The sequence below is a fragment of the Bufo gargarizans genome, chromosome 2, assembly GCF_014858855.1.
Source record: "Bufo gargarizans isolate SCDJY-AF-19 chromosome 2, ASM1485885v1, whole genome shotgun sequence".
Lineage (NCBI taxonomy): Eukaryota > Metazoa > Chordata > Amphibia > Anura > Bufonidae > Bufo > Bufo gargarizans.
This window is the reverse complement of record NC_058081.1, coordinates 430,836,695-430,851,615: the sequence shown is the minus strand read 5'-3', so window position 1 is coordinate 430,851,615 and position 14,921 is coordinate 430,836,695. Positions and strand designations below refer to the sequence as shown.

The 14,921-nt window shown below is 43.0% G+C and overlaps 1 protein-coding gene across 1 annotated transcript in view; it reads right to left on the bottom strand.

Annotated features, from left to right (window-relative positions):
* SAR1B (secretion associated Ras related GTPase 1B) overlaps window positions 1-10,143 on the bottom strand; it is a 122,686-nt gene extending 112,543 nt beyond the window's left edge. The window contains exon 1 of the mRNA XM_044280919.1: window positions 9,993-10,143. The gene's annotated coding sequence lies outside the window, so the exon portion shown is untranslated. The remainder of the gene's footprint in view (window positions 1-9,992) is intronic.
* Window positions 10,144-14,921: the final 4,778 nt, after the last annotated feature.

Genomic DNA, 14,921 nt, shown 5'->3' with positions numbered 1-14,921 from the left:
TCGCCTAGACATCACCAGACGCTGGGTTTCATCCCTGGTGATGCTCTGCCAGGCCTCTACGGCAACTGTCTTTAGTTCCTGCTTGTTCTTGGGGCATTTTTCCTTCAGTTTTGTCTTCAGCAAGTGAAATGCATGCTCAATCAGATTCAGGCCAGGTGATTGACTTGGCCATTGCATAACATTCCACTTCTTTCCCTTAAACAACTCTTTGGTTGCTTTTTCAGTATGTTTTGGGTCATTGTCCATCTGCACTGTGAAGCGCCGTCCAATGAGTTCTGAAGCATTTGGCTTATAATGAGCAGATAATATTGCCCAAAACACTTCAGAATTAATCCTGCTGCTTTTGTCAGCAGTCAAATCATCAATAAATACAAGAGAACCAGTTCCATTGGCAGCCATGCATGCCCACACCATGACACTACCAACACCATGCTTCACTGATGAGGTGGTATGCTTAGGATCATGAGCAGTTCCTTTCCTTCTCCATACTTTTCTCTTCCCATCACTCTGGTTCAAGCTGATCTTGGCTTCATCTGTCCATAGAATGTTGTTCCAGAACTGTGAAGGCGTTTTTAGATGTTGTTTGGCAAACTCTAATCTGGCCTTCCTGTTTTTGAGGCTCACCAATTGTTTACATCTTGTGGTAAACCCTCTGTATTCACTCTAGTGAAGTCGTCTCTTGATTGTTGACTTTGATATACATACACCTACCTCCTGGAGAGTGTTCTTGATCTGGCCAACTGTTGTGAAGGGTGTTATCTTCACCAGAGAAATAATTTTTCGGTCATCCACCACAGTTGTTTTCCGTGGTCTTCCAGGTCTTTTGGTGTTGCTGAGCACACCGATGCGTTCCTTCTTTTTAAGAATGTTCCAAACAGTTGTTTTGGCCACGCCTAATGTTTTTGTCATCTCTCTGATGGGTTTGTTGTGTTTTTTCAGCCTAATGATGACTTGCTTCAATGATAGTGACAGCTCTTTGGATCTCATCTTGAGAATTGACAGCAACAGATTCCAAATGCAAATAGCACACTTGAAATGAATTTTGGACCTTTTATCTGCTCATTGTAATTGGGATAATGAGGGAATAACACACACCTTGCCATGGAACAGCTGAGAAGTCAATTGACCCATTACTTTTGGTCCCTTAACAAGTGGGAGGCACATATGCAAACTGTTGTAATTCCTACACCGTTCACCTGATTTGGATGTAAATACCTTCAAATTAAAGCTGACAGTCCGAAGTTAAAGTACATCTTGTTCATTTCATTTCAAATCCATTGTGGTGGTGTATAGAGCCAAAAATGTTACAATTGTGTCGATGTCCCAATATTTATGGACCTGACTGTATATGTTGAGCCAGGGTCACATTGGTATGGTAAAGGTCATACAGATGCTGGATATCCTCCTGTGGTATGTCATTCCAAGTGCTTTCAACTTGGCCCATAGTTCAACCAATGCTGTTGTTGGCTGCTGTGCATGGGAGTTTCGTCACCCCATCCAGTCCCTGACATTCTCGATGGAGAGAGATCTGGTGAATGAGCTGGCCAGGGGAGCTGCTAGATATCCTGAAGAGTTTGTTGTGTAGTTCAGGAGTTTTGTGGGTTGGCGTTATCTTAGTGCAGTGGCCGGGTTTGGGGTAGCCCCAACGCTACGCTGGATCCCCCGGACACCGTCAAAGTGTCACCACGCGTTGCTGCTCTCCGCAAAGGGATGGTAAGGTGTGGTGCACCCCAATGGGAAATAATTCCAGAGAGTCAGGGTCTGCAGTAAACCAGGGTGCTTCTTTATTGGACCAATTCAGGTGCAAAACAATACAGGCGAGGCATTGGGCTGGCTTCTCCAGTCTCCTCCCTGGCAGAAGAAGGGTTTGATGCTGATGGAAAGGCCTGAGCTAGCTATCCCTCTTTCTCTTTAGAAGGCTGGTAACCTGGTCCAAAGCTGGTGATCCAGGGTCTGCATCAGCGTATCCCCGTCACAGCATCTACTTCTGGTCAGTCAGTAGTCTGGCAGAGTCTCCTCTTCCAAGCACTGTTCTCTAACTGCAGCACACTAGGGGTGCTGACTGCTCTTCTTATATACCGTTTTTTCTAGACTAGAACCTTCTAGTTGGAAGGGTGGAGTGGAGAAACTCAGCACAGATACATTGTTTCAGCTCCCGTCTGGTATAGACTTACATTAGAGCTTCAATGATACTCAATGGCAATGACACAGCAGGTCATCCAGACAAAAACACGTTTCCAGACATAACAATAGAGCTAAAACCAGACATTTAAAAGGTCAGGCTGTCTTCTTTTTGGTGGTAGACAAGTCTGGGTTTTCCCCCTCCAAAACATGGTGGTAAACAACGTCTGAGTTTTTCCCTCCAAAACATGGTCTTCTTTAAACCCTATGACAGCCGTGGAAAATTACCAGCTTCTCATTCAAAGCCCTAACAGTCTCTCAGTATTCATTAACCCTTTCCACAGAGCCCTGTAAATACAGTGATAATGAACATTATATATATCACAACGTGCATAGAAAATGCAGTTACACAGTATTAAACAGTGCAAGTTAACCCTTTTAGGTGAAATAAAGTATGGAGTTTTAACTTTGCATAGGGGAAATAGGCAAATGTCCAAATGTCAAAGTACTCCCTGCTCCAGGGCACTACATTAGAACAACACATCTCCTGTAAAAAAATAAAAAAGGACAGGACATGTTCTATGATGTCCTGGACATATCAAAGGCTGCCAAATGTCCCCTCTATGAAGACTGGATGGGAAAGACCATGGCAGTTAATGGCGCCCTAAAACATAACACCTGCTGTTCCTCCTGTGTGTCTCTACATTATGCATGATTTCTTCTTGTATGATGATCTTGGTGTGCATCTGTCTGTCTTGATCATCCAAAACCCTCTTTATGTGTGTGACTGTTCTCTCACCACTGTTGACACCATCGAAGCACTACAAAAACCTCTCTTCCAACTCTCTCCAAGAATTTAGGGATAACCCATTCAACTTCTCAAAGTCCCACTATTTCTCCCTTTACAAAATCCGGTAATTGCACAAATAGTACACAACTTTGTCTAGCAGACATAGTGAACAATTCAAAAACAATCAACAGTACTGTAAAAGACAAGATGAAAAAAAGTGGTGTCATACAAAAAACAACAACAGTGATGCCAGACAAGAAAAGTTTATGGAGAATCTGTATGTAAAGTAATGCTCTCTGAACTTTGATCACTACATGTAACACCATCTAGCACTGCCATATTGTAGGTGTTCTTTTATCATTTTCTAGTAGTGTATATGTTTATTTTCATTTGAAGACTTCATTTTGCTCATTCAAAACATATGCTGTGCAAATCTCTATAAATTATCTAAAATGTATGTATACAAATCATTTTGTACAAATCAAATTCATCCAAAAATCAGAGCTGGCCACACAGCTTAAAAGGCTCTGCTGCTACATGCACAGTGCAATGTTTCTACATTAAATGTTAGCATGACAGCCATGTGAAGTTTCTATTAGATATTTCCTGATTTGAGCCTGTCAGTCTTGTGGTGTCATGATGACTAACTGATTGCCATGTACGGTCTACCTTTTTACATTAGAGAAATTATATATGAGCCAAACTACATATATGTGCCTCTCCTGTGCTAAAATACTGTAGATACTGTAGACTGACCATAAACACGCAGTGTTTTTGTTACAGTGAGAGTCAATGAGTATGGCCTGCTCCTCTATGCCTTTACAGTGGTGAATGTCCTAGTCTTTCTTTGCTGGGATATGTCTGAAAATGCCAGCTGCATACTTAAAAAAAAAAAAGAGATAAGACATCTCGAAACGCGTCTGGGTGTAATACCTGTGAGATAACCATCCCGGCGGTGCATGGCCATGTACTGAAAGACGAAAATTTTATTCACAACAAAGACGTTGTACAAGAATTGGTGTAGGACTCACGAAAGCATAGCTTAGAGAGCGTCGCGAGATTAGAGACGAGACTTGGGCAGAACCGGAAACATCACAGCTACAGCGGAGAAAGGTTGAAGCGTGGGACGCCACGACAGTAACCCTCCCGCGGAATGGTTACATTGAGACCACAGTGAGTAAACACAATTCTAATATAAGTGGAGTTGCACCACATTGTTGAATAACAAAAACGACACAAATGAGTGTGTAATATAGACCTGCTGGACAATTGAAATAATACCTAGTGCACTCAGAATTTTGAGACAACTACAGCGGATGGACAATCTCTATACTATATGGAACAATAACACCCGAACAAGCTATATCTTGCGTTCTGCATGGTGATATCTGTTATACTTTCTATATTTTATATTCAATTTGTATGCACATATTATATGAAATTTGTATACCAGCAACCGTATTTGGAATACAATCAGCCCTGATTCGCTTTGCCACAGACGACTGTGATCCAACGAGTCGGACCCACAGGGGAAGATACGGATGCAGCTTTCTTTGGCATAGAGAACTACATGGGCAGTGTGTTCAAATATATGCTTTTATTGACTATTTTTATATTTTATAAGTATTTTTAACCCAGTGTTCACAGGGTATATTGTTTAATAAATTCTTAAACTACACATCTCGGTCCCACGTGAACTCCTAATGTTCTGAGTGCCTGTTCTATCTCATATTCATAAACAAGATGTGAGTAGAGACTTAGCAAAATTGTTTATAAGGCTGAAAAAAGACTACCTCTACCTCAACACTGCAAGCTAATGTACTGGATAGCGGTATGAGACCAATTCTCCTCATTCACAGGAGCTCCCTAAATAACATCCTGGATCAACGACCAATTTCCAAAAATCTAGTAACTAAAAGGGCTCATGCACATGAACGTGTGCCGCACATGCAATGCATTGGGGACCGCAAATTGTAGTCCCCAATGCATTAGCACCATCCGTGTGGCCTGAACTGGCTGATACAGAACCATTCACCTTCAAAACTAGAGCATGTTTTATTTTTTTACAGTTTGTAGGCACGGGCTGATATGCCACGGAAGCGCTCTATAGTGTTTCAGTGGCCTTTCACTTCATGCCTCAGTTCCGTATCTTCGGGATTGCATCCATCATATGGTACGCACACAGCCAGTACCCGTATATTGCAGACTTGCTGTTTGCGGGCCGCAATACTGTCACGGCTGGCATTTGTGCATGAGCCCTGAGGGTAAGTTCACACGACTGCTACTCCTCCTTTAGAGGAGCAGAACAATGAAAATAATGGAAGTGTATAGTAGATCATCAGTAAGAAAAAAGTGTAGAACCCCTTTAAATGGGATCTGTCACTTCGATTTTTGACTACAGTATTATCTACAGTAATACATGCGTAGTACTGCAGACAAGGAATCTAAATCACTTTTTTTTTCTACTGCCCCCAGTTCCCCCGCTGTCAGAACTCAAAGGTGCACTAAAATATACAGTCTGGACTGCAGTGCTGTTTTAACATAAATGGAGAGTATTCCTGTGTGCATGCAGTCTTGACAATGTATTTTAACCGCCTCCGGACCGCCTAACGCAGATCTGCGGTTCGGAGGCGGAGGCTGGGCGCTCAACGACACATCGGCGCGTCATCTCGCGATACCCGAGATTTCCTGTGAACGCGCACACAGGCGCGCGCGTTCACAGGAACTGAAGGTAAGCGAGTGGATCTCCAGCCTGCCAGCGGCGATCGCTCGCTGGCAGGCTGGAGATGTGATTTTTTTTAACCCCTAACAGGTATATTAGACGCTGTTTTGATAACAGCGTCTAATATACCTGCTACCTGATCCTCTGGTAGTCCCTTTTGTTTGGATCGACCACCAGAGGACACCGGTAGATCAGTAAAGTAGCAGCAAACACCACCTACACTACACTACACCCCCCTGTCACTTATTAACCCCTTATGAACCCCTGATCACTTCATATAGACTCCCTGATCACCCCCCCCCCCCCCCGTCATTGATCACCCCCCTGCCATTGATCACCCCCCGGTCATTGATCACCCCCCTGTAAGGCTCCATTCAGACGTCCGTATGATTTTTACGGATCCACAGATACATGGATCGGATCCGCAAAACACATACGGACGTCTGAATGGAGCCTTACAAGGGGGTGATCACTGACAGGCGGGTGATCACCCATATAGACTTCCTGATCACCCCCCTGTCATTGATCACCCCCCTGTAAGGCTCCATTCAGACGTCCGTATGATTTTTACGCATCCACAGATACATGGATCGGATCCGCAAAACACATACGGACATCTGAATGGAGCCTTACAGGGGGGGTGATCAATGACAAGGGGGTGATCATCCATATAGACTTCCTGACCACCCCCCTGTCATTGATCACCCCCCTGTCATTGATCACCCTCCTGTAAGGCTCCATTCAGACGTCCGTATGATTTTTACGGATCCACAGATCAGGAAGTCTATATGGGTGATCACCCCCTTGTCATTGATCACCCCCCTGTAAGGCTCCATTCAGATGTCCGTATGTGTTTTGCGGATCCGATCCATGTATCTGTGGATGCGTAAAAATCATACTGACGTCTGAATGGAGCCTTACAGGGGGGTGATCAATGACAGGGGGGTGATCAATGACAGGGGGGTGATCAATGACAAGGGGGTGATCAGGAAGTCTATATGGGTGATCACCCCCTTGTCATTGATCACCCCCCTGTAAGGCTCCATTCAGACGTCCGTATGTGTTTTGCGGATCCGATCCATGTATCTGTGGATGCGTAAAAATCATACGGACGTCTGAATGGAGCCTTACAGGGGGGTGATCAATGACAGGGGGTGATCAATGACAGGGGGGTGATCAGGAAGTCTATATGGGTGATCACCCCCTTGTCATTGATCACCCCCCTGTAAGGCTCCATTCAGACGTCCGTATGTGTTTTGCGGATCCGATCCATGTATCTGTGGATGCGTAAAAATCATACGGACATCTGAATGGAGCCTTACAGGGGGGGGTGATCAATGACAGGGGGGTGATCAATGACAGGGGGGTGATCAGGAAGTCTATATGGGTGATCACCCCCATGTCATTGATCACCCCCCTGTAAGGCTCCATTCAGACATTTTTTTTGGCCCAAGTTAGCGGAAATAATTTTTTTTTTCGTTTTGTTTTTTCTTACAAAGTCTCATATTCCACTAACTTGTGTCAAAAAATAAAATCTCACATGAACTCACCATACCCCTCACAGAATCCAAATGCATAACATTTTTTAGAGATTTATATTACAGACTTCTTCTCACGCTTTCGGGCCCCTAAAATGCCAGGGCAGTATAAATACCCCACATGTGACCCCATTTCGGAAAGAAGACACCCCAAGGTATTCCGTGAGGGGCATATTGAGTCCATGAAAGATTTAAATTTTTGTCCCAAGTTAGCGGAAAGGGAGACTTTGTGAGAAAATACAAAAAAAAATCAATTTCCGCTAACTTGTGCCAAAAAAAATAATTCTATGAACTCGCCATGCCCCTCATTGAATACCTTGGGGTGTCTTCTTTCCAAAATGGGGTCACATGTGGGGTATTTATACTGCCCTGGATTTTTAGGGGCCCGAAAGCGTCAGAAGAAGTCTGGGATCCAAATGTCTAAAAATGCCCTCCTAAAAGGAATTTGGGCCGCTTTGCGCATCTAGGCTGCAAAAAAGTGTCACACATGTGGTATCGCCGTACTCAGGAGAAGTTGGGGAATGTGTTTTGGGGTGTCATTTTACATATACCCATGCTGGGTGAGATAAATATCTTGGTCAAATGCTAACTTTGTATAACAAAATGGGAAAAGTTGTGTTTTGCCAAGATATTTCTCTCACCCAGCATGGGTATATGTAAAATGACACCCCAAAACACATTCCCCAACTTCTCCTGAGTACGGCGATACCACATGTGTGACACTTTTTTGCCGCCTAGGTGGGCAAAGGGGCACACATTCCAAACAGCACCTTTAGGATTTCACAGGTCATTTTTTACACATTTTGATTTCAAACTACTTACCACACATTAGGGCCCCTAGAATGCCAGGGCAGTATAACTACCCCACAAGTGACCCCATTTTGGAAAGAACACACCCCAAGGTATTCTGTGAGGGGCATGGCGAGTTCCTAGAATTTTTTATTTTTTGTCACAAGTTAGCGGAAAATTATGATTTTTTATATATTTTTTTTTCTTACAAAGTCTCATATTCCACTAACTTGTGACAAAAAATAAAACATTCTAGGAACTCGCCATGCCCCTCACAGAATACCTTGGGGTGTCTTATTTCTAAAATGGGGTCACTTGTGGGGTAGTTATACTGCCCTGGCAATTTAGGGGCCCTAATGTGTGCGAAGTAGTTTGAAATCAAAATCTGTAAAAAATGGCCGGTGAAATCCTAAAGGTGCTCTTTGGAATGTGTGCCCCTTTGCCCACCTAGGCTGCAAAAAAGTGTCACACATCTGGTATCGCCGTACTCAGGAGAAGTTGGGCAATGTGTTTTGGGGTGTCATTTTACATATACCCATGCTGGGTGAGAGAAATATATTGGCAAAAGACAACATTTCCCATTTTTTTATACAAAGTTGGCATTTAACCAAGATATTTATCTCACCCAGCATGGGTATATGTAAAATGACACCCCAAAACACATTCCCCAACTTCTCCTGAGTACGGCGATACCAGATGTGTGACACTTTTTTGCAGCCTAGGTGGGCAAAGGGGCACACATTCCAAAGAGCACCTTTTGGATTTCACTGGTCATTTTTTACAGATTTTGATTTCAAACTACTTTGCACACATTAGGGCCCCTAGAATGCCAGGGCAGTATAACTACCCCACAAGTGACCCCATTTTGGAAACAAGATACCTCAGGGTATTCCGTGAGGGGCATGGTGAGTTCCTCGAATTTTTTATTTTTTGTCACAAGTTAGTGGAATATGAGACTTTGTAAGAAAAAAATTAAATAAAAAATAAATCATCATTTTCAGACAAACATTTTTTTTTATCAAAGACATGTAGAACAATAAATTTAGCAAAAGATTTATATATGGATGTCGTTTTTTTTGCAAAATTTTACAACTTAAAGTGAAAAATGTCATTTGTTTGCAAAAAAAATCGTTAAATTTTGATTAATAACAAAAAAGTAAAAATGTCAGCAGCAATGAAATACCACCAAATGAAAGCTCTATTAGTGAGAAGAAAAGGAGGTAAAATTCATTTGGGTGGTAAGTTGCATGACCGAGCAATAAACGGTGAAAGTAGTGTAGTGCAGAAGTGTAAAAAGTGGCCTGGTCATTAAGGGGGTTTTAGCTAGCGGGGTGAAGTGGTTAAAGCAGCTCTGACTCTGACAGCCGCTGAATGGGAGGCAGTAGGAAAATAAAAAAAATAGTGACCTGCAGTACTACTCATGTATTACTTTAGATAGTAGTCCAAAACCAGGGTGACACATTCCCTTTAACGTAGCTGATGGAAATGTATTAAGAAAAGTTTACACTAGTTTTGATGTACATGCAGACTGCAACATTCCATCACCTAGTAGTTTTCAATTTGGAGAGCAAGCCTTATGCCAAATGTGTTACAAATACAGTATGTTGTTTTTAGGGTACTGTATAGTAGAAAATAACACGTCTATTTTAGGCAACTAGTGTCCATAAATGTGCAGTGTCACTGTCCTCCAGAAGCTACAGTGCAGAATAGAAGCGCACAGTACAGAAGTTAATTTTAGCACATCAAGTACATGAAGAAGCTCAGAAGTTCAGAACAATACACTGTTATACAGAAGGCAAAAAATACAAATAAACCTCCAGAGACCAGTCTAAACGCTGCCCAAATAATAGTTTTCTCTGCTTGGCAGTCATATTGGTTTGCAGTCGATGTACACATCAAGGTTACAGTCGATTCCTGTACACATCAGCCTTACAGCTAAAGTTTAGGCTTTGGTGATCAAACTACAGCACAATCAACAAGTGGCCCTAACACCCTTTGTCATTCATAACCCCACAACTCATACAACAATCACCTTGAGCAGGATGAGGTAGTATTAATCCAGTGCTCCAATGTGTGCTCCCTGCTGTACAATCACACGATCTTTAGCACACACATCATAGGAATCACGCTGTCTCCTCCCCTGCAGCAGCAACCTCTGCACTGTTACATCTGATCACAGCTTCCGCTGTCACACACAGATCTGCTGATCCTCACCTGTCTCAGGTTTGTCACTAGGTCAGCAACTTTTTTTTTTTTTTTTTTTTTTTAAATATCTTTATTAGAATAAAACATGTACAAACCATTCTCGTTTTCATACAAAATTACAGTATAAAATTATTATTTTACCTTACCCATAGCCACCCATTTCCCATCCCTCTCTACCCTTGCAATGAAACCCTCTATCATTCCAATACAAGAAAAATAGGAAAAAGGAAAAGAAAGATTTGGAAAAGTATAAGAAAAGTCCTAGGACGTTTGGGACATAGAATTGGGGACGAGAAAGGTTAAAATCTCCAGGCCTCCCATATCTTAGTCCATTTCTCCTATTTCAAGTTTGGAAAACTTCGTGAAAACCAACTTCAGGAGATCAAAAATAGTGCCTAAAACAGTATCCTATTTAGAAGAATGTTTTTATATTTATGACAACTTACCTTGGAGAGATCACTCAATATTCAACATTCAATCATAAATGGAATTGGGAGTCTCAATTCGTGTGCAACAAAATTATTATTCGCCATCCAGTATTCTTTTAACTGCCTCCGGACCGCCTAACACAGGATCGCGGTCCGGAGGCGGCTCTCCCAGGCTCAGCGACGCATATACGCGTCATCTCGTGTGAGCCGAGATTTCCTGGGAACGCGTGCACACAGGCGCGCTCGTTCACAGGATCGGAAGGTAAGAGACAGGATCTCCAGCCTGCCAGCGGCGATCATTTGCTGGCAGGCTGGAGATGCGATTTGTTTTAACCCCTAACAGGTATATTAGACGCTGTTTTGATAACAGCGTCTAATATATCTGCTACCTGGTCCTCTGGTGGTCCCTTTTGCTTGGATCGACCACCAGAGGACACAGGTAGCTCAGTAAAGTAGCACCAAACACCACTACACTACACTACACCCCCCCCGTCACTTAATAACCCCTTATTAACCCCTGATCACCCCATATAGACTCCCTGATCAACCCCCTGTCATTGATCACCCCCCTGTCATTGATCACCCCCCTGTAAGGCTCCATTCAGACGTCCGTATGTTTTTTACGGATCCACGGATACATGGATCGGATCCGCAAAACACATACGGACGTCTGAATGGAGCCTTACAGGGGGGTGATCAATGACAGGGTGGTGATCACCCCATACAGACTCCCTGATCACCCCCTGTAAGGCTCCATTTAGACATTTTTTGGCACAAGTTAGCGGAAATAGATATTTTATTTTTATTTTATTTTTCTTACAAAGTCTCATATTCCACTAACTTGTGTCAAAAAATAAAATCTCACATGAACTCACCATACCCCTCACGGAATCCAAATGCGTAAAATATTTTAGACATTTATATTCCAGACTTCTTCTCACACTTTCGGGCCCCTAAAATGCCAGGGCAGTATAAATACCCCACATGTGACCCTATTTCGGAAAGAAGACACCCCAAGGTATTCCGTGAGGGGCATATTGAGTCCATGAAAGATTTCAATTTTTGTCCCGGGAAGGGGAGACTTTGTGAGAAAATACAAAAATAAATCAATTTCCGCTAACTTGTGCCCCCAAAAAAAATTTCTATGAACTCGACATGCCCCTCATTGAATACCTTGGGGTGTCTTCTTTCCAAAATGGGGTCACATGTGGGGTATTTATACTGCCCTGGCATTTTAGGGGCCCGAAAGCGTGAGAAGAAGTCTGGGATCCAAATGTCTATAAATGCCCTCCTAAAAGGAATTTGGGCCGCTTTGCGCATCTAGGCTGCAAAAAGTGTCACACATGTGGTATCGCCGTACTCAGGAGAAGTTGGGGAATGTGTTTTGGGGTGTCATTTTACATATACCCATGCTGGGTGAGATAAATATCTTGGCAAAAGACAACTTTGTATAAAAAAAATGGGAAAAGTTATCTTTTGCCAAGATATTTCTCTCACCCAGCATGGTTATATGTAAAATGACACCCCAAAACACATTCCTCAACTTCTTCTGAGTACGGCGATACCACATGTGTGACACTTTTTTGCCGCCTAGGTGGGCAAAGGGGCCCACATTCCAAAGAGCACCTTTAGGATTTCACCGGTCATTTTTTACACATTTTGATTTCAAACTACTTACCACACATTAGGGCCCCTAGAATGCCAGGACAGTATAACTACCCCACAAGTGACCCCATTTGGGAAAGAAGACACCCCAAGGTATTCCGTGAGGGGCATGGCGAGTTCCTCGAATTTTTTATTTTTTGTCACAAGTTAGCGGAAAATTATGTTTTTTTTTTTCTTACAAAGTCTCATATTCCACTAACTTGTGACAAAAAATAAAAAATTCTAGGAACTCGCCATGCCCCTCACGGAATACCTTGGGGTGTCTTCTTTCCAAAATGGGGTCACTTGTGGTAACTGCCCTGGCATTTTAGGGGCCCAAATGTGTGGGAAGTAGTTTGAAATCAAAATCTGTAAAAAATGACCAGTGAAATCCGAAAGGTGCTCTTTGGAATGTGTGCCCCTTTGCCCACCTAGGCTGCAAAAAAGTGTCACACATCTGGTATCGCCATACTCAGGAGAAGTTGGGGAATGTGTTTTGGGGTGTCATTTTACATATACCCATGCTGGGTGAGATAAATATCTTGGTCAAATGCCAACTTTGTATAAAAAAATGGGAAATGTCGTCTTTTGCCAATATATTTCTCTCACCCAGCATGGGTATATGTAAAATGACACACCAAAACACATTCCCCAACTTCTCCTGAGTATGGCAATACCAGATGTGTGACACTTTTTTGTAGCCTAGGTGGGCAAAGGGGCACACATTCCAAAGAGCACCTTTAGGATTTCACCAGCCATTTTTTTTACAGATTTTGATTTCAAACTACTTACCACACATTAGGGCCCCTAACTTGCCAGGGCAGTATAACTACCCCACAAGTGACCCCATTTTGGAAAGAAGACACCCCAAGGTATTCCGTGAGGGGCATGGCGAGTTCCTAGAATTTTTTATTTTTTGTCACAAGTTAGTGGAATATGAGACTTCGTAAGAAAAAAAATATATATATAAAAATCATCATTTTCCGCTAACTTGTGACAAAAAATAAAAAATTCTAGGAACTCGCCATGCCCCTCACGGAATACCTTGGGGTGTTTTCTTTCCAAAATGGGGTCACTTGTGGGGTAGTTATACTGCCCTGGCATTCTAGGGGCCTTAATGTGTGGTAAGTAGTTTGAAATCAAAATGTGTAAAAAATGACCTGTGAAATCCAAAAGGTGCTCTTTGGAATATGTGCCCCTTTGCCCACCTAGGCGGCAAAAAAGTGTCACACATCTGGTATCGCCCCACATGTGACCCCATTTTGGAAAGAAGACACCCCAAGGTATTCAATGAGGGGCATGGCGAGTTCATAGAATTTTTTTTTTGGCACAAGTTAGCAGAAATTGATTTTTTTTTTGTATTTTCTCACAAAGTCTCCCTTTCCGCTAACTTGGGACAAAAATTTCAATCTTTCATGGAGTCAATATGCCGCTCACAGAATACCTTGGGGTGTCTTCTTTCCGAAATGGGGTCACATGTGGGGTATTTATACTGCCCTGGCATTTTAGGAGCCCGAAAGTGTGAGAAGAAGTCTGGAATATAAATGTCTAAAAAATGTTATGCATTTGGATTCCGTGAGGGGTATGGTGAGTTCATGTGAGATTTTATTTTTTGACACAAGTTAGTAGAATATGAGAATTAGTAAGAAAAAACAAAAACAAAAAAAAATCAATTTCCGCTAACTTGGGCCAAAAAAAATGTCTGAATGGAGCCTTACAGGGGGTGATCAATGACAGGGGGGTGATCAGGAAGTCTATATGGGTGATCACCCCCTTGTCATTGATCACCCCCCTGTAAGGCTCCATTCAGACGTCCGTATGTGTTTTGCGGATCCGATCCATGTATCTGTGGATGCGTAAAAATCATACGGACGTCTGAATGGAGCCTTACAGGGGGGTGATCAATGACAGGGGGGTGATAAATGACAGGAGGGTGATCAGGAAGTCTATATGGGTGATCACCCCCTTGTCATTGATCACCCCCCTGTAAGGCTCCATTCAGATGTCCGTATGTGTTTTGCGGATCCGATCCATGTATCTGTGGATCCGTAAAAATCATACGAACGTCTGAATGGAGCCTTACAGGGGGGTGATCAATGACAGGGGGGTGATCAGTGACAGGGGCGTGGTCAGGAAGTCTATATGGATGATCACCCCCTTGTCATTGATCACCCCCCTGTAAGGCTCCATTCAGACGTCCGTATGTGTTTTGCGGATCTGATCCATGTATCTGTGGATGCGTAAAAATCATACGGGCGTCTGAATGGAGCCTTACAGGGGGGTGATCAATGACAGGGGGGTGATCAGGAAGTCTATATGGGTGATCACCCCCTTGTCATTGATCACCCCCCTGTAAGGCTCCATTCAGACGTCCGTATGTGTTTTGCGGATCCGATCCATGTATCTGTGGATCCGTAAAAATCATACGGACGTCTGAATGGAGCCTTACAGGGGGGTGATCAATGACAGGGGGGTGATCAATGACAGGGGGGTGATCAGGAAGTCTATATGGGTGATCACCCCCTTGTCATTGATCACCCCCCTGTAAGGCTCCATTCAGACGTCCGTATGTGTTTTGCGGATCCGATCCATGTATCTGTGTATGCGTAAAAATCATACGGACGTCTGAATGGAGCCTTACAGGGGGGTGATCAATGACAGGGGGGTGATCAGGAAGTCTATAT